This window comes from Sus scrofa, chromosome 6, assembly GCF_054392235.1.
Source record: "Sus scrofa isolate SSC_HxYL_T2T_F1_AM1 chromosome 6, Sscrofa_HxYL_maternal_Yorkshire_Landrace_v2.0, whole genome shotgun sequence".
Lineage (NCBI taxonomy): Eukaryota > Metazoa > Chordata > Mammalia > Artiodactyla > Suidae > Sus > Sus scrofa.
The window spans coordinates 129,799,773-129,821,954 of NC_139388.1; the positions used below are offsets into that span (position 1 = coordinate 129,799,773).

At 36.5% G+C, this 22,182-nt stretch overlaps 1 long non-coding RNA gene across 1 annotated transcript in view; it reads left to right on the forward strand.

The window, feature by feature from the left end:
- LOC146402815 (uncharacterized) overlaps positions 1–22,182 on the forward strand; it is an 83,714-nt gene that overhangs the window by 56,106 nt on the left and 5,426 nt on the right. The gene's annotated exons all lie outside the window — the stretch shown is intronic.

Genomic DNA, 22,182 nt, shown 5'->3' on the forward strand with positions numbered 1-22,182 from the left:
AGGTCCTCCAAGAACCACAGCTGGGTCCAACCCAGATTCTCACAGAGACCCTGCTTTGTCCTGGGACCCAGTGCACATGAAAGTCTGTGTGCACCTTCCAAGAATGGGATCTCTGCTTCCCCCAGTCCCATGGAGCTCCTGTGCTCAAGCCTCACTGGACTTCAATGCCAGATGCTCCAGGGGCTCTTTTTCCCAATGCCAGATCCCCACAAGTGGGGGTTTGATGTAGGACTCAGAAATCTCACTCCTGTAGGTGAGTCTCTGTGATACAGTTACTTTCCAGTCTGTGGGGCTTCTTACCCAGAGGTATGGGGTTGCTTATATCATGTAATCACCCTTCCTACCTCTTGATGTGACCTCCTCTTTGTCTTCTGGAGTAGGATATCTTTTAGAAAGTTTCTAGTCCATTTGGTTGAAGATTGCTCAGGCTTTAGTTGTGAATTTTGTTGTTTTTAGGAGAGAAGTTGAGCTCCAGTCCTTCTATTCCACCATCTTAATCCCGTCCCTTAAAGTTGGATAAGCATTGTTTGAAAAAACAAGACAATCACTGGCCTTTGACTGATAAAAAAATAAAATTAAGAAAAAAGCTGTCTGGGAATTCCTGTAATGGCTCAGCAGTTAACAAACCTGACTAGCATCCAGGAGGACACATGTTTGATCCCTGGCCTTTCTCAGTGGATTAAGGATCCAGTGTTGCAGTGAGCCATGGTGTAGGTTGCAGATGTGGTTTGGCTACTGTGTTGCTGTGGCTGTGGTGTAGGCTGGCAGCTACAGCTCTCATTGGACCCTTAGCCTGGGAACTTCCATATGCCGGCCCTTAAAAGACAAAAAGAAAAAAAAAAGAAAAGGAAAAGAAAGATAAAAGCTATCAAGGCTTTCTATTTAGGTTATATAGAAAAAATTCATTTGTGTATTTATCGATGATACATTATTATAATATGTTCATATTGTAATTGGACTAATTCTTTACATTGGATTATCTATTTGGGGGAAATTTGAGCTGTTGATTCTCTTACAATGAACATTCAGATTCCTTCCTTTATTCCAATTTATTTTTCAAAACATGTAATTGCTTCTTGCATAGAAGTTTTAAACATTGGGGGAAAATGGTCCTAGGTAATATGTATAACATCTTAGAGAAACATTGACTAACTTAATGAAAAAGACTTGTTGGAAAGCATTGCAAATCTGTCAAAAGTCCCAGCTTGTACGATGCCCAGGGAAAGTGCCTACCATATTGTATTTGGAAAGCAATTTCTTCTGGCTTACACAGGCATCTCCACTTTCCAAAAATTCACTTCATGCCACTTTACTTTTAGGAAAGATGTATGATAATGCCTGTTTTCACTAGCTAAAACAAATCCAAGAGAGATGTTTGCTTTTTCAAAGAAATAGGAAAAGTGAAAGTAGCATTCAGCATTTATTTTAGAGGCAATGCCCAGCCCAAGAAGCGAGGGGCACCACCAACTTCCTTCCCTTGAACCTGCACTCAGAATCTCAGAATCAAGGTCCTAGAGTTTTGAACTGTGTCTGTGAGCTTCTGTGCTTTACCTCAATTTATTTAGCTTATCTGTTACAAGATGTGTCCTAAGGGTAACTGCTTCTTGTCTTTATAACACCTTGGTTTGGAAAGGTTTCATAGAAAAACTCTACTTTTGCATAGCATGGGAAACCTGTGCATGGCGAGGTAAATAGCCTCTTCTAACTCTTCAATATAGGCCTTTGGATAGTTGCAGATTCTGGAATACAGCTGGTTAAATGAAATATTCATTTTATCTTTCAAAATACAAACTGGAAATGTACCCAATGCCCACTGGGAAGTATCAAAGAAGATAAATTATTGGGAAAAGCAGATTTTGCCTTCCTCTTTTCTCTGGCCTCTATGCTTTCCAAATCCAATCTTTTTTTTTTTCCTTTTTCTTCTCCTTTGGGAGCATTTTAAGAAGATGAATACAGATTTATAATTTTAGCCCAAATGAATGTTTTCAAAACAAGTTTGTGGTTCTGTCTGCCAGCAGTAGATACCCCTGTGTTCACTACTAAAATTCTGCTAAACCTTTAGTTCGCACCTTTGCACTCTAAGTGCCAAAAAATCTAGGAAAAAAAGCCTCACATCCAGTATGTGGCATCTAAGAGATAGTAAAGCAAAGAATATGCACACATGAACAGTAACAGTTTTTGAAGAAGAAACATAATTTCCTGGAGCAATAATAGGTGAATGAATAGTTCCACATTCATTTCAGCATTAAAAATATCACTGCCCTGGATGAAAACTTTTACACATGGAACCTTAAAGTGATTCTAGTGCTGACAACCATATATCTACCCAAAGGTAAGAGCCCAGCCATGAAGCAGGTGGCCATACAGGCTGTGTACTGCCTCCTCTATTCTGTAGACAGCAGTATGATCTCTACCACCAGCTTGTGCAGTGTGGCCACATGGTGACTACAGTTCCTTCTCAGCAATAATCTTGTCTTTAATGTAAAAATCACTAGCACCCAAATCTCATATTCGCCTCCTACCACCCTCCTATCCTCACTACGAGTAGCTCTAAATTAGGTGGAATGATGGAAAATTTCATAGTGTAACTCTTTTCTGTTCATTTCTTCTTGGTCAAAGCCACCTAATTTATATTTCTAATTATTTACTAAGCTGTCTCTCCTCTAGGTCATCCAAAAAAGGAATTCTTAAACACTTTTTTTTTTAAATCCAGTGAAAATAATGGAATGAGTGAATAAAAAGATGCATCAAATAAATGGTGTAAATGACCCAAGCTTCCTGTACATCTCAGACCAATGGAATACATTTGCAAACAAGATTGTCTTGCTAGTTAAAAATTTCATGTGGAACTTCCTGTAGCATTTGGAGGATCCTGCTGATACCTGCCACAGACAAAGTTGTTTATCAAAGTTTTTTTTTTTTCCCAACCTTGATTAGGGGATACTTGCATTCAATACTGAACAGTATTCTTTCAATGTTTATGTAGATTATATTGCTTTAAGTATCTCATTCATGTGTCTACTTACTCCACTTTTGATAAGCAATGAGGATAGCTACTCAAGGATGTTTGATGAACAAAAAATCAAATGCAACAAAGAGTTAATGAGACTGTGAAACACCATGCTAGGGATTTGTTGGCACAGTAGTTTACTGAACCAAAAGTTAAGACCAAATCTTCATCATTGAAGAGTTTAAAATTTGGTTGAGCTTTCAATACCACATCCACTTAAATTAAAATCTAAGATTATGCAAAGTTCCAAACAGGTAATAAAGTGGACAGCAGATATCATGATACTATAAGATTTTAAGGTGGAGGTACAGAAGTCATGGGGGATGGATCATGAAGTTTCTCCCAGGAAGTTAAACTAGAGCAAGCCTTCTATTATGATGTAAAATTTGCCATAAAACATGCTAATTTACACATACCCATTTGTAAATATGGGCTAATTCTTAATGGCTGAGGAATGTTTATTAATAAAAGGGCCAAGAGACCCAGAATTTTTACATGTCACTGTAATATTTACTATCATGAGCATAGTATTTGCTTTATAATTAAGACTTGAGAAGACTATTTCTTTAAGACAAAGGAACTCTCTGAAATCACAAGACTATGGTTTTCTGAAGGCAGATTATCCTTTTTCCTACATACCCTTGCTTTGATTTAGGACACAAGATAGAAAATTTTGTAGAAATTAGTGCTAAACATTACAGCCCTTCCAGGCAAATTTCAAGTAGTATGTGTAATCTAATTATCAGAGAAAAACTTCGATCCTGGGATCAGGTCTCAAGGAATCTGGGTGTGTTCCTGATTAAAATTCTTCTTAAAATTGGTGTAGTCAATAGGTAAATATAGTGGTTTTCTTATGACTGGTCTAATCCATAGGCACATTCATAGTAGTCAGCTTAGCATTCTTAAATGTAACATTATTATAAAAATAAAAGCATCTCATTCCAATCCATCTATCTCCTCCCTGGACTCATTTTAAACCTGCCCTTGATCCAGTTTTTCAAACAATGATTGGATTGAAAAAGGAAACAAATATAAATTATTTATTTGAGAGTATTTACTTCTCTAAAACAACAGCTTTGTAATCTCTATGTGTTTCCTGGGCAACACATAAAGTATCTAAACTCTGAGTCCTAAAAAAAATAAAATAAAACTGTACAATGGTGAGTGTGTGTTTATGCGTCTTTTTTAAAGCCTTGTCTCTTTAACAACTGTGCTTCTATAATGATTTAATGATGGGTGCTGATGGTTAGGGACTGCCTTTCTCTCTTAACAGTATGAATAAAGCAACAGGGCATCTGTGATATGCAGGCCTATAAATCTCAGGGCAAGAAGCGCCCTTTGGATTTTCCATTGCTCAAGAAGCACCATTTATATTTCCTCTATGTTTTATTTATTTATCTGAACTTTTTTTCTATTTTCTTTACTTTTGAGGGCACTGATCCACCTTTTTCTTAAGAGCGTAAAGAATGAGAACAGAGATTAAATAATAATAATAATTCAACTCCACTTCCTCTCAGTCTTAGGTGAAAATTTAATAGCATTTGAAACTTGACTCTATCTTTCATGTCCAGGAGGGTATTAGTAACTTACCCTTTTATTTCCCCATCCAATATGAATTCTTTCTTTTCTAGGGAGAGATTAGCTAAGAATCAGGCAAAACAATTTTATTCTACTTCGGAAATTATATCAGGAGTGCTCTGGGATAACTCACCTCCAGAATGCCCTGGGCTTCAGCCTGGTCCTCAGTAGGGAGGTGTGAACAAGTAAATAGATCCAGGGGGCTCTCACCAATTGTACCTGTGCCCCATTGTCCTTCACTGTCCCTATCTGTCATCCTTTGCTCTCTTAGGATTTGAATCATATGGTCATGATTTGTTTGCTATGGTCTCTAAAAAGACAAACCAGCAGAACTGCTTTCCTAATAGAATAACACCCCAGGAGTAAATTTTTTTTTAAATCAGGAGGCCACCTTGATCTTAGTCCTCTGGGTCTAAGTTTCTTTCTGTATAAAATTGAGATAACAAGATTTGCCTTGTGTGGTTGTTGATAGGATTTTATGAGATTCAATAGCATAATAGATATAAAATGTATAATTGTTCCCACATTTAGTAGACCCTTAAAGACTTTAGATTTTTTTAATTTAATTTTATTTTTTAAATTTTTTTATTGTTCTTTCCCCAATACAATTTTTTTTTCTGCTGTACAACATGGTGACCCATTACACATACCTATATACACTCATTTTTCTCACATTACCATGCTCCATCATAAGTGACTAGACAGGGTTCTCAATGCTATACAGCAGGATCTCACTGCTAATCCATTCCAAAGCAATAGTTTTCATCTATTAAACCCCCAAATATCATCAGTTTATAGTATTGTGTTGATTTCTGCTGTACAGCATAGTGACCCAGACATATATATATATATATATATATATATATATATATATATATACACATTCTTTCTCACACTATCTTCCATCACATTCTATCCCAAGAGACTGGATATAGTTTCTTTCTCTTCCTCATGCTTCATTGGATTGTCACCATAATCTTATCCATGGAAATTCACATAAATTCGGGAAATTATTTGGAATTAATGAAAAATGTTAATATTTCTCATATGTGACTAATGATACCTCTTCAACCCAAGCTGAACTCTAAAGCCCATTCAGGGCTCTATCTCTCATTGTTCATTATTACAGCAGTTCACATCAGAGCATCTGTCAAAAACTGCAGCTGGACACTTTTGCCAGTCACTTTCCCCCTCATTCATTTAATGTTATCAGTTAAGGGGCTACTATAATCAAAGACGTGATGGTATAAATGAAGATGCTGAGCCAAGTGAAGTTTAATTGTTTTCTGAAAAAGTTAAGTCTATTTTGATCACTGTCCAATGTCTGAGAGATGTGACTCTTGCCCTTACAAGACACACTGTGATATGTGGTTCAGTGTATCTATCTATCAAGGTCCTTGAAATGTGATTTTATTACTAGAAGTCCAGAGAGAACCATTCAGTACCACAGGATTAACTGTAACTAGGTCACAAGGGATGGATCTCAAGGATAGTTTTGCAAATACAAATGTGCAAATGGATTTTTCTGTTTATGATGGATGAGATCAATCTTGTCTGTTAGACTTTAGCAAGTCTGCTATGTTTCTTGGAAAAGGTTTTTCAGAACATCTATGTTTTCTGGTCTCTAAGATCACTTTTCCTTTGTTTTGTGAGTGAATCCACTCTTCCACAGGATGGAGCCAATTAGGGCAATGACCTAAAAAACATCACCACCTGAGGTATCTGGGTACATTATCAGGCCAGTGAGAGTGAGAAGGAGTCACATTAGATTCATTTCACATCAGTTGTATCACACAACATAGACAATAGCAGCAGCAGAGGGAGAAAGAGGTGGCCTTGCCTGAAGCCTCAGGGCCACACAGGGTACCACCTAACAGCCTCAAGCTATGCCTAGCTCTCCTTCAGAGGCCATGCATCCTTTACCACTAATTCAGATGGTAAAATAGCACTGCGTCTGCCCTGCTTAATGAAAGAGCAGAAGGAACATGGCACCAAGAAGCTTGGTCATGAGGAAGTAATAAATATGTTTTGAGATGACAATTTCAAGTAGCCTGAGTATGCACGGCAGAGTTGAAGGCAGACAGCTCCAGATGGCGAAAGCTGCAGAGGAGATATCTTGGAGACCAGCAGTGTCTAAAAGGAAAGAACAGAACACAGGCCAGGTCTGGATAAGAGGAAAAGCCCCAGAGACAGGTGATGAGATGTGCCTTTTGAAACAGCTGGGAGAGAATAAGAAATAAGGAAGGGACTGAGCCAGTTCATGTATTCTTGTAGTAGAATGAGGTTACTTTTTTCTGTATCTGAAATCTGTTCCCTTTTTACTCCACTTTGCTTTAGCCCCTGCTTCCTAAGTCCTGTTTCACAGTGTACCAAAACTGCATAAATAAAACCACTTTGGAATTCCCTCCTGAGTCGTCTTGGGGGCATACATGGTAGGCAATGTTGGTATAACTCAGACTTTTATATGTTTTCAACAACATGACATAAACCTACATTTAAATGTCACCAGTAGCAAAGCCAAGAGTAAATTCATAGGCATATTTGCATTCAAACTCAGGTAGCACAAGCAGGCATGCCACACGTATGCACACACACACACACACACACACACATACATACACACTCTCATACACACACAGAAACATATACACTCATAGTGGTACTGAAAACAAACTTACCAATTTGCAAATGGGACATAAAAATCCATTAGGACAAAGGTGGCCCTATGGTTTAAAGGAGTAAATAATTGTTTTTTGTCTTGTGTCATGTTTTAATTAAAGGTAGCAATGAAATCTGCAATATATCTAGAAATTATTAGAAGCTTTTCTCTAGAGGCAAAAAGGATCAATACATTTTTGTCTCTGTAGCATAAGACATCTCAGGTTACTTTATCCCTGTTTGTTCTGGTAACTCAGGGTTGAAATTAAACATTAAGTTGATGGTGAAATCATATTTTGAGAGTACATGAGGACATTTTGAAATTAGCTAAATCATCTGCTTCAATAGCTTTCAAGACATCAATCTAAAAGCCTTTGCTCTAGTTCTAAAGACAAATGAAGAGGTCAACGATTCTAGGGAAGAGAATAATCAAAATGATTAGACAAGCCAAGAGCTAAAAGTATGTGAAAATGGGCAGTAAGAACTTACCCCATCTCTGGGAGGAACTAGAACAATTCAGCAAGCTCTGTTTCTCTCCATAAAATGGGTTTTCAAAATGTGTTCTTTCTTCTCAGGATGATGAAAGAAAAATATCATGTTAGGATCCTGAAAGATAAATACATTTTTGTGGAAAATATTGTGAGGGGTCACCAAATTAGGGGTAATACCTCTTTTCAGCTTCCAAAATGAGCATTTTCTAGGCCTTCCTCACTGAAATATAACCATCCCAATAGCATCTCAGCACACTATACAGAAGAGTAGAAATGGAGAAAACAGAATGACCCTCCCATCATTATCCATAGGACATCATGCTGATAAATGGTGGTATTAATGACCCAAATAATTTGAATCCTTTCTCTCTGCAGTTATTTTGATAATACTGGAATCCACTAAAGTGATTGGAATTAACAATTAAAAGGGTTTAAGCAGACACTCAATACTTGTTCTATTTTGCACAATTTGGCAGTAATGCATCTGCTGTAATCAGGATTTTTATTTCTCTTTGGGACAAAAAAAAGAAAAGGAAATATTTATGTTTTGAAAGGAAGCCTCCATGGTCTGTGGCGTGAGTGGGTAGGGGTGTGTGTGTGTGTGTGTGTGTGTGTGTGTGTGTGTCCTGTGTGTCAAGTGGCCTCGTCAGCTTGACTGGCCTGCCTGGTTCTCTCCTTTTGCAACAGCTCCACCTTTGGGCTTCTAAAGGGAAAGGTCTTTTTGCTAAAGGATGTGAAAACTGGCACCTGCTAGAAATATGCACTCCAACCTCAACCTTTTGTTCAGTGAAACAAAACAATAACAAAAATTAAATTATTTTCCTCATCTGAAAGACACAAAGGAAAAAAGGGTTGAATAGAAGGAGGAGAGGTGGGTAATGGGATGCAGGAGAGAGAGAGAGAAGGAAGAAGTAAAGAGAAAAAGTAAGGCGAGTAGGAAGGAAAGCAAAAAGCTTCCTTTTTTGACCAGAGGAAGAGGCAGCAGCACATCAAATTGTCCTTTTTTGGAGTTCCCCTGCGGCACAGTGGGTTAAATATTCACCATTTTCTCTGAGGTGACACAGGTTGCTGTTAGCACCATTAGTGTAAGGCTTCTATCTCTGGCCTGGGAACTTACATGCGCAGCATTGTGCCTGCAAAAGGAAAAAAAATATATATATATATTGGAATTACAGACATCTGAAAGGCTGTGATTGACCCAGGGTCTAGGATACCTGTTTCAGGCTTCTTCATCCTTGCCATTTTCTATAAGCAGTAGCACCAGATTAATAAATGAGAGGCTAAGAAAGGATGTAGGTATCTATTAAGCCCATTCTTTTTAAAATGAGAATTAAGTACAACATGTGTATTTTGGTAAGTTTCTTACTATTTCTTTCTGAATGCTCAACAGTCTTGGATTCATTCCAGACAGACACAGACTCACTCCCTGGAAGCATGACCTTGGCTAACCAGGGATGGAGGACTGAACACAGAGAAACTTCTTAAATTCCTCTGTTAACTAAATCCCAAGCTTTAGATTCAGCAAAAACTGAATGTGCCTCCTTCGATAAGTAACTTCCTGTTCAAAATCTTTTAAGTTCTTCTCATTGTTCTTTAGATGTGTGATGTTTAGTTAAAGACATATTCTGGGACTCAACAATCCTTAGCTCGGCAGAGCTGGATCTAAGCAAATCTTTGTCTAGGGGAATAGATGTGAATCTTATAGTATGAAAAGATCAGGAAAAAAAAAAATGTATGTCCCAAATTCTGTGCCCTGTAAGAATGTAGATTTTAATAATCAATTTTATGGGGAAAAAAAAACTGCTGTAAGGAGAATGGAAAAGGCATTTTGATAATTTGGATTAACTCTAGGATTCAAGCAAGTCCTTGCACCCTGCTTTGGTGCCTTTAATTCTGACCTTCGTAGCTTCATATTTGGGTTAGTTCTCATCATCCTAACTGCTTGCTTTCTATTCTCTGAAAATCACCAAAATCCAAATGTGCCTCCTTTGATAAGTAACTTCCTGTTCAAAATCCTTTAAGTTCTTCTCATTGTTCATAGGCTAAAATTTATATTTCTCAGCCATAATACCAAGGTCTTTGAAGATCTGCACTTCAGCCCCTCTCCCAATAATCCCATTTAAGGATTGTACTTTCCAGTCAAGGTAGGCATTCCCTGCCTTGTCCTTAAAACCACACTGAGCTCTCTTTCCGTGATATGCTTTCTTAAGATCCACTTGCAAATCACCTGCCTTGCAGATTTCACCCCTGACAAGTCCATTCACCAAAGTTTTCACTTGCTCTTATAAATCTGTAGTTCTGATTGTATTGACACTCACTGAGGGTGTATACTTTATAGGGGGTGATGCTGACTTATCTCAATGTGTGTGTGTCTATGTGTGCCACATATTTTCAACTCATCTGGATTATACAATTTTTGAGCTTATGCCTATTTGAAGCTCGTTGTGTCAATTAGGACAATTCTTTGACTATATGAGATGTTGAAATTTAAAAAAAATATTGACTGGTTGCATTGACAGGAAAATGCAGTGACAATTTTTCTGCACCCAAACACTTTTATCTGGCATCTCTCGATAGTTTAAGGAGCCAGTAATTGAATAAGTCTGACTTTCAGCAAAGCAGGCACTTTCATTTTCAAATCTACTATTGACTAGTTAGCCAGACCCTATTGCAAAAAAAAAAAATAGGTTTTTTATATTATTTCTTATCTTATACCTCCCAGCTATGTTTACATGCCTTTTACATTTATTTTAAATGTCTATAAATGTTATATAGGCTTTAACCAGGAAATAGAAGTCATCTTATTTTGATGCGCAATTTTTCATATCCCTATCTTTCTGGAAGCAAATTTAGCTCCAAGAATTCTTGTAACTCCTAACAGTCATGTAGGCCAGGAACATATCCAAAATATCCCTGTCTCTCCCTATTATGCATGTCTACATTTCATTATTTTAAAAATTTGGCTAAAGAATAATAGGTACTCAAAAATCACTGTTTGTGTATTCTCCACTTAGCATTTTATGTTTCCTTAATGTTCTAAGAAAATGTTTTCTCCTTAGTTACTGAAAGTTGAATTATTTCTTAAATGGTGCCCTCATGTTTCTATTGGTCACACACCTGATCATAATGGGCAGAAGAAGCCCTGGGATAAAGACAGGTTGCTCTGATGGCATTTCACAGCCTGGATGGTGAAAGAAGGTTTCTCATTGCTCTAAGGGGTCTTTTCATCATCCCTGAGGAAGGCGGGCTTGGAATGCCTGTGTGTGGAGGAAGAACCATCTTTATCTGTCAACTGGTTTCTATCCTGCTCATTGTTTACAAAACATTGTGGTGATTGTAGAAGAAATGCTGATCATGGCTTCTGCCCTCACAGAATTTGAGGGCAAGGCCATCCAGTCTTAAGACCAAGCACCTGTGAAGCAATAGAGGTTTGTAAGAGGTATATTGTATGTAAAAGGCCATCCAGTACTTAAGCACTGAGAGGAGAATCTCTTCCAGATCTGGAATTAAAAGGACCATGCCAGACCCATGAAGTATTGGCAATATTCTTCAAGCTGGGTTTGGATTTAAGCAAAATGGCTTTTTTTTTTTTTTCATGCATACTGTATGCTTTTCTCTTGTTAAATGTGAATTCTAGAAAGCTACTGGATTCATGAGTACATATCCCTCCACTATCTCATCTTAAAATTTTATTGTATCCATGTTTATCTCCTCTACAAGACTGAATTACTCATTCTTTATTCTGGGATATTTGTATATCCTTTAATTTTATACAAATTATTTAATGGCTCTCCCTCAGTAGGTATTCATCAAGAGCAAGGAATGGATCCTATATATCTATGTATTCCCTTTACCTAGAACACAACCTAGCATGTAAGGGTGATCAATAAAAACTTGTTTAAAATGTTCCCATGAATGTTCAGCTGCTTTGAGAAGGGAAATATATCCTGGTCAAATTTACATCCTCAACATGTATAAAACAATGCTTTGTAAATAGGTGGAACCCAATAACTATCTGTTGCTTTAAAGCAAAGAGGAACTACATGAACTCTAAAAGATAAATGTTAAATTAGGGCACAGCATACCTAATTTCGAGGTTCAGGGCTCAGATACAGAACCCAGGCTCTTAGATGATATGAGAAATATATCAGACAACACACATTTATCCTTACCTTCATCAGAATAGTGTATCTCAAAAAATGTCTTTTAAAGAAAGAACTTGTCATTTATTATTGTGGCATTTCATGCTTGCTTTCAAGTTCTATTTCTCAGCATCAGATTTAGTGTGGCACTCTGGTAACTTGTGCTACTCTGGTAAGTACTAACTGCCTGTTGATGGGGCAGTTTAAATGTGTCTGAGGAATAATTGTACCTAGCCTTTCACCTTAATGCCTTTTAAATGATCTCTGCTTTGTTTTTAAAGGTGACTAAGACAGTTTGATATCATAAAGGGATGAGTAAGTATGCAAGGCAAATGTATTTCAAGTCAGAGATGGGCTGGCCCCCTACTGTTCACATTATAAATTCATCTTGTGGGTCTCTGGAATAGAAAAACAATTGTTTCTTGGTACAGTTTTATTCCCCCTCCTCAGGCTATTTACTTCATTACTACTCAGTAATGTAAATAAATATGTCATTATATTTCTTATTTTCAGAATAACAACAGTAAGGTAAGAATTGCCGCAAACAAAAGGATTGTGGTGGGTTTTTGATACCTGGAAAGGCAGAAAATCCCTCTTTTACTGTGATCTATCAGAGCTTGGCTGAGCAATCAAAGTTACAGACTTGATGCATTAGTTAAAATTCTCAGAAAGAGAAACAACAGGATATATATACAGAAAGAGATTTATTATAAAGAATTGGCTTATGCAATTAGGAGGCAGAAAAGTCCCAAGATCTGTAGTCAGCAAGCTGAAGACCCAGGAGAGCCCACAGTGTATTTGCATTTGGAAAGCCAACAAGCTTGAAACCCAAGAAGAGTTCAAGTCTGAGGGCAGAAAACAACTTATGTCTCAGCTTAGGTAGTCATGAAAGAAGAGTTGCCTATATTTCATCCTTTTTGTTCTATTTAGTTCTTCAACTTATTGGATGAGGCCCACCCACATTAGAGAGGGTAAAGCAATCTGCTTTACTCAGTCTGTTGATTCAAATGTCAACCTCATTGAGAAATACCCTCACGGACACACCCAGGATAATGTTTGACCCTGTGACTCAGCCTAGTTGACACATGAAATTAACCAAGACACTTGATATTGCTTGAATTGGCTCTTGAACATATGTATATATATTCATATATTCATATGTGTGTATATTCATATACAGTCATATATATGTATAAATATGTGTGAATATATGTGTGTTGCTATATATGATTTATCTCACTGCATTTACTTGTAATAATACATTTATTTAGTGTTTAGCAAGTACTTGGCTCTCTACTAGGTGTTTTACATATGTGACCTCCTTTATTTCTCAAAAAAATCTATAAGACAGGTATTAAGATGACTCCAATTTTATAGATGTATAAATCAAGTTTGAGACCAGCAAAAAGATTTCTCCCAGCCACAAAACTTATAATTCACATGTCAATATTAGAATCCAGATCTATTTAACACCAAAGCTCTGCACTCTTTATTTTGTACAATATACTTGAAAACCATGACATGCTCAAAATTTGCATTATTTGCCAAATCCAAGATTTGCCTAAAATAGTCTTATTTTGACTATTTTAAGACAGCTTGGAGCTGTTGTCGTAGCAGCTAATTTGCAAGAAAATATCATTAGAAATAACATTGCTTAACCCTTTGTACATGTAGAGGAATAACAGTGAGAAGGGGATATTTCTGAGGCATAAAGCTTAGAAGGAGCATGCTGAGTTAAACACATGGATACTGAACCATTGATTTTCTGTAGAAGAAATAAATTTTCCTAATACCAAAGTGTTCAACTTTCATTTCTCTAAATGACATCTGAGTCAGGTATAATGCTGGTTTTCTTATGGAAAACAAAATTAAACAGACATGCTATGGTAAAGTTATCATGACGCTAATTTTTTTGGCCATGCCCACAGCATGCAGAAGTTCCTAGACCTGTGACTGAACCTGAGCCACAGCAATGACAACGCCAAATCTTTAACTGACAGGTCACCAGGGAACTCCCGATGTTAATTTTTTTTTTTTTTTTGTCTTTTTGCCATTTCTTGGGCCGCTCCCCGCGGCATATGGAGGTTCCCAGGCTAGGGGTTGAATCGGAGCTGTAGCTGCCGGCCTACGCCAGAGCCACAGCAACTCAGAATCCGAGCCGCGTCTGCAACTTACACCACAGCTCACGGCAACACCGGATTGTTAACCCACTGAGCAAGGGCAGGGACCGAACCAGCAACCTCATGGTTCGTAGTCGGATTCGTTAACCACTGCGCCACGACGGGAACTCCCTGATGTTAAATTTTGATATGACTAACTCTACTATAGATTAAGCTGCTTTCAAATTTTAGAGGGAAGAGCCATCAAAAAGCACACACATGAGACACATGAGTATTTGTTTTCTTCCAGACCTTCCTATGGTTTTTCCGTGGTAGAATTAAAAAAGAAAATCCAATAGCACATGGTCCTCATAATCCCTATGTGTTAATGATTCCAGTGATCATATTTACCATCAAACTAACCTTTACAAATTCATTTTTGTCTGTTTGATTTATTTTGTTTTTGTATTTTTAGGTATGCACCCACGGCATATGGAAGTTCCTAGGTTAGGGGTATATCTGAGCTGTAGCTGCCAGCCTACCCCACAGCCACAGCAATGTGGGATCCAAGCAGCATCAGCGACCTACACAACCCACTGAATTAGGCCAGGGATGGAACCCATGTCGTCATGGATTCTAGTGGGGCTTGTTACTGCTGAGCCACAATGGGAACTCCCTACAAGTTTACTTTTGAGCCTACCAGGTTATATATGTTTGTTACTTTATTTACCATAGTTCTCTAACCCTAGACCACATCACCAGTCTTCACAAGGCATTTTATAAAATACAATGGAGATTTTTTTTCCTATGTCTATAATGGAATAATTGGTACCAGACTAGCCTTCTCAATAATAAAATGGGAGAAAACATATGAAACTTACTGTTTCCAGAAAAAAAAAAGAAGTAGTTTGTGATTATAATTATAAGAGAAGATAAACTACAACAACAACAAAAAATCCAGAATTACCCAGTATTTCTGCATGGACCACTTTCCAGGCCACAGCATGAGAGAAGCTCAAATAGAGCATAATGATCTTAAATCATGAGATGAGACAAAGACCAAAATTTGGGGCTGTAAAGGTAGCTGACTGAAACTTGCAGGGCATGTTTTCAGAGAGAGCACCAGAAACCTATATAAAGCCCTTTTGAGTCTTTAAATAAATGCTAATCAAAGCAGGTGCAGGATGAAATTCTAAAAAGTACTACCACTTAAAGAGTAATTATGGGGGCTCTGTGACCAAAAACAGTTCATGGTTCTAAACAGGTTTGGGAGTTTCAGCTCTGAGAGACAAAGTGAAGAGAAATCGTTGACAAGCTAAAGAATTCAATAGAGAGACCAGAAAGAACAATGCTTTGGAACAGATCTTATCTGATCCTAGAGTAAAGGCTAATCTAAACTCAAACTATTCTAATTGAAAACCAGCCTGTAAATTACACATATAAGTGGTATCTTTGAGGATTTGTATTTCTCTATTGGACTTATTTCACAAAAATAATATTCTCAGACTCACAGATATAGAAAACACACTTGTGGCTATCAAAGAGGAGAAGGAAGAGAGGAGGGGCAAATTAGACTTGGGGTTAGCAGATACGAACTACTATATGTAAAATAGAAAGCAACAAGAATATACCACATAGCACAGGGAATTATACCTATTATCTTGTAATAACATAGAATATAATATGCAAAAATAGTGAATCACTCTGCTACATATCTGAAATGAACACAATATTGTAAATCAACTAGACTTCAATTAAAAATAATAAATCTTTAAAGAAGACGACATAAATATACATAAACTAAATTCCTAGTCTGAATAAAAATTGATACTGTTCAAAGAAAAATGACAAAATTCAGATACTCAACAACAGAGGAATCACAATACCTGACACAAAATTAAAACTTACTAAGTATGTGAAGAAGTAAGAGAATATGGTCTATAACCAGACAAAGAAGAAAAAAAGTGAAATCTGGGAGAACTAGACCATGGACCATGGACCATGGAATAATAGAACTGGTAAGCTAATGCCTTAAAAAGGGTTATTATAATTTTATTTAAGAATGTGAAGGGAAAAATGAGTATGATGAAGGAAAATGGAATGTCTCAATAGAAAAATAGAAATCACATATAAAAATCCAGATGGAAATTCTAGAGTTGAAAACATAACATCTCAAATTATATATATGTATACATATATACGTGTACGTATATACTTAATAGAAATATAAAAGAAAAAAGATTAGTGAATTTAAAGCCAAGGTGATAGAAATTATTCAAACTTCAGAAACTAGAGAAAAAAAGGGATGCTTCCCAAATGCATTTTATGTCATCAACAACCTTGATACCAAATCTGGACAAGATCATTACTAGAAAACAAAATTACAGACCAATATACCTCAAACCTGTATAAAAATTATCAACAATATTACCAAATTAAATCTAGCAATGTTAATAAAGAATAATATATGACAACAAAGTGAAGTTGATTCTAGAAATGCATGGCTTGGTTGGCATTCAAAAATATACCAGTGTTATACACTACATTAAGACAAATAAGGTAAAAATTATGTACTATCTTAATAGATAAAGAAAAACATTGGAAAAACTCAATACCCCTTTATTGTTAAAAAGCTAAATAAACTATCAACAAACTTATAAGGAAATTTCTTCAACTTGACAGGGGCATCATTGTAAAACCTGCAGCTAACCTCATATTTAGATCAAGAATAAAGAATTTAAGATCAGGAAGTATTTCTCACCACTTCTATTTAATATTTTACTAGAAATTTAAACATATCCAATAAAAGCAAAAATAAAAGACATAAATTTGAAGGAACATGAAAGTATTTATTCACAGAAAATTGATAATTTATGTAGAAAAGTTAAGCAATTTACAAAAAGTAGTGCCAGAATTAATACATGGATTTAGCAGAGGTGTAGGACTAAAAATTAACATACAAAATTCAATTGAAATTTTATGGATATTTCTTAAGAATATGCATGGCAACTTCAGTCATAATAGCTAAAAACTAAAGACAATATAAATGTTCATTAGTACAAAAACAGATTAAAAATATCATGTTTTATTCACATAAGGGAATAATATAGCAATAGAAAAGAAGTACTATCATATGAAGCAATGTAGATGAATTTTAAAAAAGTATATTGAGTAACAGAATAAGATACAAAAGAGTACAGCATGATTCCATTTCCAATAAATATCAGAATAGGCAAAATGAATCTATGGTAAAAGAAATCAGATGAGTAGCTATATCCGAAGAAAGATGGGAATTTACAGGGAAGGAAAACTTCCCTGGAGTGATATAATGTTCTACATTGGACAGATGCATGGGATGCACATGCATTTGTCCAAATCTATGAAAGAAAACTCTTTAAATATGTGCATTTCACTGAACATAAATCATACCTCAATCAAATATTATTGACCAAAAACATCCAATGGAGTGCATGTCTGGTATATAGTAGACACTCAATAAACATATGTTGGATCATATTATTCCTTGGAAGAACCCCAGATAGTGATTTTATTCCTGCAAAGAACTACAGCCAATGTTGAGGAAGCAATTCAAAGAGAACGTCAGTTTCATCAACATTGTTCATAATGGATATCAAAATTATTTTTGCAATATTGATTTCTGTTCAGAGTGAAAGGAAACAAACTGATTTGTCCAGTCTGCAAAGAGACTGGAGATTTAGGTCATGTTAATGTGACTCATTGGGAAAGTAGAAGCTTAAGCAAACCCAGCTCTCTCCATCTGACCTCTACCTTTATCAAGCCTTTGACAATGTGGTTGCACTCCTCAAAGTCCTTCTGACAGACAGGAACTGTCAGTAATAGTCATACTTAGCAGAAATTCATTAACCTGCAGACCTTTTCCATTTGAGGAAATATTTTCTCAGTCTATTGAAAGCATACTCATTTCTCTAAGAACAACTTTCCATGCACTTCCTCCTTGAAATCTTTTCCAAAGCTTTGCAGCTGAAAATGATTTCTATATCTTCTAGATCTTATGGCAATTTCCTAGCACCTCTGTTATAAAATCTATCACCTTCCTCTTTATATTACAGCAATTTGGGTTCCTGCTTTATCCTCCTTGGATTGCAAACTGCTTTAGAGGAGAGAGATTGCTATTCATTTTATATTTTCACAGAACATATCACATATTTGCTAAATAAGTGCATGGATAAATGTTTGGATTGATTATGAATGAGAAAAAAAATTACAAATAGCAGAATGTGGTTTTTTAATACTTTCAGTAATTTTGCTTGTTATTTTTTTAAATGTATTTATTGAGCACTGTTATTTAATGGACATTGTTCTAGATGGGCATTCTGGGTAAAAATGAAATAGACATGGACCTTGCCCATCAGGAATATCACAAATGGGAAAGAAAGATGGATACATAAATAAATGTAATTGTAAAGCAATGTATTAAGATGTCTAATGGAGGAGAGAGTTCAGGAAAAAATGGCAGCCTGCCCAAAAAAGAAATTATATCAAATGGCGAATTTATAGGATAAATTCCAAATGACTTTACAGGTTCTAAATAATAATTGACTCTGTAATGAGCAAACTATGTACAAATCTTTCCACCCTCTCAATGACCTTCGTAGATATTACTATTATTCCTATTTTACAGATGAAAAAACCGAGGTGCTGAAATTACATATTTTGTGCAATGCCATAAATGTAGATGGTTGGAGAGGGATCTATAGGAAGTTTGCACCCCGAGCCTACATCCTCAATCACAGTGAGCTAAATCTTGAAAAGTGTATAGGAATTTTGTCTGTTCTACATGTCTGGTTTGTGTGAGGACTTTATGTGAGGTCAGAATGATTTTATCAATCAAGGCTCTGCTGTTTTATTCAAGTAGAGGAAAGTTGAATCTTGCTATCTCATGAAGCAACAGGGAAACTACTAGAAAAATATTGGAATTTATCAGAGTATCCAAGCAGGTATTGAATATCCAAATCTTAGGAAGGGAAGAACTGAGTCAGATTATTGGGTTTGAGTAGTTGGGGATAATGGGCCTTTTCTTTTGGTATCTTAATTTTTGAATCATGTGTAAATTCCTGGATCAACCAATTGTGGTCAAAGTAGGCTCATATCATACCAGGGCCACTGCTTGCATGATTATGTGGAGTACCGTGTACATTATAAACTGTATTCAGGCAAAGTGGCAGATGTCATCTGGAGTTGTACAATATTTACACTCATGTGACAGTTCCAATATTGGTCATGTGGTTGAGGGAGTGAGGTCACAAAGGGAAGATTTGAAAAGGAACAAAGCAAAACAACCTATACTATAGGGTTTGAGGGGGGAGACAAAACTCAGAGTTCTCGTATTTAAATAGGTCTCAGGTACTTGATAGCAACTAAAATCAGGACATCTTTTTCATTTCAGTCCCTGATTAAAACCTACTTTTGCGGTTCCAACAAACAAGGCCCCATTTTTTTGTAATTTTTGTGTTTTTAAAAATAAAAATTATTTTAGACTGATTTCACTTGGAAAATACAGTACATTTTCCCCTGACTCAACACATTACTTAGGTTCATTACTTCACATTCTCAACTATTTTTTATCATGGGGCAATGGGGTGCATAATCAATAAACTGAGTGGCTCATGATTTGAGTCAATTGGTGGAAGATTCACAATCAAGGTGTGTATCCAAAGGCAAGTCTAGAAAAAGCCTATTCACTCATGATAATGGTGTCAATATTTCTTATCTGTGCCACCTTCTTTGTCTTAGTGGAAAAGGGGAGAATGCACAGAGAACATAAAACAGTACTATAACACTATCAAGTGCTTCGTTTTGTTTTGTTTTTAGGCCCTTTTGCAGGTGGGAGGGGAGGGATAGCTTTTTTCTTTTTTTTTTTTTTTTCTTTTTATGACTCCACCTGTGGCTTATGGAAGTTCCCAGGCTAGGAGCTGCAGCTGCAGGTCTATGCCACAGCCATAGCAACACTAGATCCTAGCCCCATCTGTGACCTATGCCACAGCTTACATCAATGATGGATCCTTAACCCACTTAGTGAGGCCAGGGATTGAACAGGCATCCTCACAGACACTGTATCAGGTTCTTAACCCATTGAGCCACAGTGGAAACTCCTCAATAATTTATTACACAATGATTCCAGTATGTAAATTATTTTACCTAATTCTTCTACTACATACATATTTTCATTTCCTTATTTTACAAGTGTGAAAAAAGCTGACGGTGATTAAATAATATGATTACAGTAACACTGTTACTAAACTACACAACTGTGCTTGTACCTACCATGTCAGGTCTACCTGAAAAGCCATAAGGTCACTGACTAGACTCTGTGGCTACAGTCAAAGGCAGTATGGCACTCCAGATTTATTCATATATGTAGCACATTTGCCAAAACCCAAATCAACAGACATGATCATCTTTTAAACCTAATATGTTCTTCCATTCAAGGACATATTGTAATGTCAATTCCAAATTTGTACGGAAATTGAAGTTATTTGGTAATATCAGTTATTAAATCCTGCATTATTTTTTAAGTGGTAGAATTATTATTTACTAAATTACAAAACGTCTGCCACTGGCAGCTTTTGTGGAACACACCTGTTGTAAACTTCTTGAATTCCTTTCTCCTTCAGTGGGGCCCATATTCCTCATCTTAGTGTTGAGTATAACTAGAGTTAATAACAGCTTACTTGAAGAGTGACTTCTCCAATCAATCATACTTAACAGACTTGGAAATAGAGAGGCATCATCAACACATTGTAGAATAAATCCCACCCAAGGAGTTAGGAAGCTTTACCCACATTGTTGGTTTATCAGTGACTTATAGGGTGAAGCTATATAAATAATGTGACCCACTCAGCACTTCTTAAAAAAAAAGAATTATATATCAATTATTACATGTGTTCTTTAATAGAGCAGAATCTTGAATGAGTTAATGTGTGGGAAATTTCAAAACACATATTAATTACTGTGCTTTACCTTAGACATTTAAAAAGAATCCACTAATTCTTCATATTTTTAAAGTGGAAAGATCCAGAAACAGGAGAGTAAAAATAGAAACTATATCTTTCAAGAGGCTGATAGAGGAGAGTCTAGAGAGGGTGCTAGGGGGCTAAATAGCCAAGTGGGATTTGTGCTGAGGCAGGCTGGCTGGCAGAGGACGTTTCAAGACAACAAAAATAAAACTTCAAGAACCCACTAACTTCCACTAATAATGTCTAGGATTATATACCCAAAAATGAGAAGATCTACATTCACCTGTCTATTGGCCTTTGTCAGGTTTTTTAACACTACATGGTATTTGATAAAATCCTCCCTGACTTATTCCTTCAGTGTGCCTCTTGAGAATGTGAAGCTATATTGGAAAATGTACAGTTTAAAGAATCTGAGGTCAGAGGCAAGAATCTCTTCTGGGTTGCTAATAGAGCTCAGAATTGAAGGACTCACTAGTCTTTTTGAGATTTTGTTTTATGTAAATGTTCGCACCTACTGGAGAGTCTTCCCTCCTGACTTTGGTTGAAAGGCCACATATTTCCAGATTTCATTTAGGGAAAGCATTTGTTCATTCAGGGAAAAAGAAAAACTAATTCCCTGGGGCGCGCTGACATTGATGAGAAATAAAGCCGGAGACCAACAATGGTGCGAGACCAGGAAAGCTCCAGCAAAGTAGAATGAAAGTCACAAGATGTTTCAACTGCTCACAAAGGGAAGGGCGGGACCTTGTGAGGAAGTAAAACCACCCACTGGAAAGTTCTCTTTAAGGGTATATTTTGGGGACAGAGAAAGTAAGTGCAGGTTGTCTCTGGAAAGGTAGCCCTTAAGGTCTTCAGAGCCAAACTTTTGGTCCAGTCATTTTGTTGATGAGGGTTAAGTCGGTCTGAAACAGCATCAGCTGTCTGGAAAGCTATTTGACCTTCACTGGATCGTCAGTCATTCTTTTGCTTGAGTGACTGAATGAAGAGTATGTCATTCTGTCATAGCAAAAATCTGGAGAAAGTGAAAAAAATTAAATCGATCCTCTCCTTCTCGGAAAGGCTTAATTTCATTGGCATCTAACTGACACAAATACTCTTCACTAGGTTTCTGTTTGCTGATAGTAATTAAATATTCCTCTCTTCAGCTTCACAGCCAAATGCCCTGCTGATGAGGAGGACAATACTCTCCTCTCTTAAAGGATGGGA